Genomic DNA, 4359 nt, shown 5'->3' with positions numbered 1-4359 from the left:
GCTCTTCCCCACTGACTGAGTGCTGTCTGGGGAGTTCCACCTTCCAGCTCTACATCTTTTTTAGTTTTGGATTGTTTCATCATAGGCTTTTTAGGTGAAAGATGACCAGAAGTTATTACCATTGCCTTCTTCTGCACAGTACTAACCAGGGTTACTTGAAGTGGCACTGCTGTTGTCTATGACAGATCCTCCACCAGTGTCATCTTCCACAGCTGCTGCCGCCTAGTAGCTACCCTTCAAGGTTTCCTCTGCCCCCATCACCACTGGAACTGTCTCTTCCCTTCTGCTGATGTGGCCACTGATTCCTGAAGGGGACGGATGCATCTTAGTCAGGTGTCTCAGCTGTGACCATTCCACATTGAGTGACTCTGCTAGGAGCTTAGCCTCTTGATAGAGCCTAAACTCCTTATGGCATTTTTCTCAGCTTCACTGACACACACAAACCCCCCTCACCATGTTAATGTGTGTGTCCAAGAGGCCATGGAGAGCCAGTGCCAGTTATAGGGGACCTTGATATAGCAAAGGTGTGACTCAGGGCCTAACTACACATTACATTTTCCTTACATCATGGCTGAATCCTGGCAATCAGATGTGCACTGTGAGTGCCGTAGGGACTGTGACACACAGGGAGAAGTGACTTAAACTTTCTCCCCTGTGCCACTTTCATGACTTGAAACGGCTCTGAGGAGCCACTAATTGCCCATATGGGGTAACTTGTAATGATGCCAGTATGTGCCCCACAGGTAAGTTTCCTCAATGAGACAGCTCCCTGCAGTCATTTTAGGTTGGGAGAATTGCACAGGGGAGGGAATGCTTGATCACTCTTTCCCCATGCATCATGGCCGCAATTCAAATCAAGATGCCGCCCCCGGGAAACATGGAATTCATACTGCATGTGTGATAATCAGGACCTGTGGTTAACCTGGAAAGGATGCAAGAAAAATATAATGTGTAGTTAGGTCCTCAGCATAAGGCAGCTTCATCTATTCATTGCCCTCTACAAATAGCACAGTATTTTCTGTGAGGACCCCAAGAAATCCATAAATTCACTCCCCTGGTCTCCTCTCAATGTATGGTGAATGTTTATTTTATTGTTTGTTCCTACTACTAGGCATTTTGGGATTAGTTAGACATTTTTACTGTGGCTTTTGGGATGTGGAATGGTATAGTATAGCCCAATTTTGTCAGCTCTCAGAAGCTAAGCAGGGTTGGTACTTGGATGGGAGACCCTCAAGGAGGACTTTGCAGAAGAAGGCAATGGCAAACCACCTCTGCTTAATCCCTTGCCTTGAAAACACTGTGGGGTTGCCATATGTGAGCTCTGACTTGACCGCACTTCACACACATAAACACACACACACACAGAGAGAGAGAGAAAGAGAGAGACTTTTAAATGGCTTTGTTTTTAATTTAATTTATTTATACTTGCATTTTTCATTTGTTGCAAACCACTTGTGTACAAACCACTTTTTGTTAAAAGGAAGTCTAGACAAACTAGACAGACTTTAACTAAATAGACATTTAGCTAAATAGACATTTCCTTTCTCCAAGGAGCCTTGGGAACTGTACTTCCGTGAAGTGAATTAGGGATCTCCAATGGAGAATTCTCAGCATCCTTACCAAACTACAGTACCCAGAATTCTTTGGTGGGATGCCATGATAGTTTATAAATCTGATATTTTGTGGTGTAGATATGACCACAGGGTTTTTAAAAAAACCAGGATTTACACTAAACTGAATGAAACGTCCCTGAAGCAATTCCATGCAATGTAATATTTCATGGATGAAACTAAGGACACTCAGAACATCCCAACTTTAAAAATCACAACTCCTTATTATATATTGCTAAATATCCTTTTCTCTCTGCTGTGCACTACATTTTTAAATTCTGCAATTCCAGGATCACACTGCTTTTAAGCAAGTGCACTTTAGTAAATAAGCATTTCCCCTATTTTAAAATGTTCCAGCATTGTAATGTCAGACTGACGCTATAGAAATTGCACAAATAAAGCATTTCCTAGATAGTCGTGAAGCAAAGCATTGTCTATGAGAGCCAGCATGGTATAGTGGTTAAGTGCGGTGGACTCTAATCTGGTAAACCAGGTTGGTTTCCCCACGCTTACACATGAAGCCAGCTGGGTGACCTTGGGCTAGTCACAGATCTCTTCAAACTCTCTCAGCCTCACCTACCTCACAAGGTGTCTGTTGTGGGGAGAGGAAGGGAAGGCGATTGTAAGCTGGTTTGATTCTCCTTAAAAGATAGAGAAAATCTGCATATAAAAACCAGTTCTTCTCCTTCTTCTTAATTTCACTGGGCCACTCATAACAGTAGTGCTGAGGTGGGGTAGTGGGGAAGGTAGACACTCTACTACTGAGTCAGAGACTTAAACTCAAGTCTCCTCTCTACGGTCATCAACTTTTAAGTCCCTGAAGCTCAGGGTGTCATACAATGCAATCCTAAACAGAGGTATATCCTTTTAAGTCCATTGAATTATAATTTAGAATGGTGAAAATGGGCTCAGGATTGGACTGATGTATGGTTCTCTGTGCCTCCATTTCATCCTGGCAACAGCTTGGCGAGGCAGGTGAGCCTGAGACAGAGTGACTGCTGGCCCGAGGCCACACAGTGAGCATCATGGCTGAATGGGGATTTGAACGCAGGTCTCCCTAGTCCTAGTCCAACCACTACTGGCTCTCAAATGTCTGGCAACTTCACAGGCTTTTGCTAGCACCGTTCAAGAACTTTTATCATGGGACCTGTTTGGTCATGAGAGCCCACCATAACCTGTCCGATGGCACGCATCACTGGAGATAGGAAACCTTACCAGATAAGTTTGCTAAAGGAAGGTCTGTTCTAGTGTTTGATGCTGACTGTCAAAGGAATAAGAGCTGTTTGTTCTGGTGGTTCCTGAAGCCAGATGTGTGCTTTACTGAAATGGACATGGCACATCTGGTCTAGGTTTTGGTTTCCATCATGGAGTTTACCACATCCACCCTGGCCTGCTGGAAAAACATCTGGAAGCAATTGCAGCTGTCATGCTTCAAGGAGACACCACAATATAGAGAAGAATACTCAGTCCTCCAATTTGCCTTCTCTTTCCAGATTTCCAGCACATGTAAGAAAATGAAGTGGTATATATACATATACAATACCATTCTGTTGGACTCTGCCAGGCCTACTCCACTTCATCAGTGGATGAGCTAGTGGAACTGTTCCTTGACCGTACCACTTCAAATTGTGGGAACTGTTACAAGGTTGAATATTTCCAGGGATTGGGGTGGGTGGGAATCCTTGCACAGACAAATTCGGCTACTTGTGCTCACATATAATTCTCTGCAACAGTTCTTTCCCCCGTGAAAAGTGTTTAGTCATGTGATCCCCCCCAACCTGCAGTGGTAGTCCAGGCATGGTTTTGCTATTTGGATTCAGGGTTGCCAATGGACCTAAAGAAAAATGTCCTGTCCCTTTAACAGAGGAGTCATGGGTTTATTTGTCAGGTGATGCTATTTACCTCCATGTCATGAAAAGCATCAGCTGCCCAGTGCCACACATTAAGCCTGTATTAAACTGAAAATGAAGGTCTTTTGGTCATGGGAGTTTTGCCTATGGTTCGATGCTCACTTGACCCACACTTTTCTGTTGCGAATTCTAAAAAATGCTATGCACCAGCAAAATCACCCATTCAAATCCGGAAGCGTCTGAGTCCCCACACCTTGAAAATGCCACTTTGTAATTGGCTGCAGTGCTCACTGTGAGAAACACATCCAGTTCCCCTCTCCCTGGGCCCATGGGCCAAGTGCCATTTTAAAAACAATTCCTCAAAAAGGAACTCTTTAAAAGGAACAGGGCGAGGGGGAAAACCCAAGCGGCATTTTAAAACCCATTTTGAGGCAAATGTCTGCTCAGAAATAACTCTGGGTGGGAGACAAAAATCAGAAAGCATTTGAGTCCCCACCCCTTGAAGCGCTGCTTTGTATTTGGCTGTAGTGGTTACAAGAGCGACACTATCAGTGCTATCCTCCACCATTTTTCTCACACTCCTCAAATGAGTGAGGGCAGGGGATTTGGAACTGAGGGCAAGGGGTTGCCCACAGTTGGTGGACAAATGGCAAGTGTATAATGATCTGACTCAGGCAGCTTCATATGTTCAGAAAGCAAGCTGCCGAAAAATCCAGTAAGACAACACCCGTTACCTGAGATCCTTTTTTAATTAGGTGTGCCAGGCATTGAACCAAGTGCCTGATCCACATGTTGCACTTGTGATCTGTGTGGCATCTGAAGTCACTTCTGACAGTGTGAAAATCTAGAATTGGTTCTTTGGATAGAGTTGGCCTGTAGCTGGATACATGGATACAACA

The sequence above is a fragment of the Euleptes europaea genome, chromosome 14, assembly GCF_029931775.1.
Source record: "Euleptes europaea isolate rEulEur1 chromosome 14, rEulEur1.hap1, whole genome shotgun sequence".
In the NCBI taxonomy this organism is placed as follows: domain Eukaryota; kingdom Metazoa; phylum Chordata; class Lepidosauria; order Squamata; family Sphaerodactylidae; genus Euleptes; species Euleptes europaea.
This window is presented reverse-complemented; position numbering follows the sequence as displayed.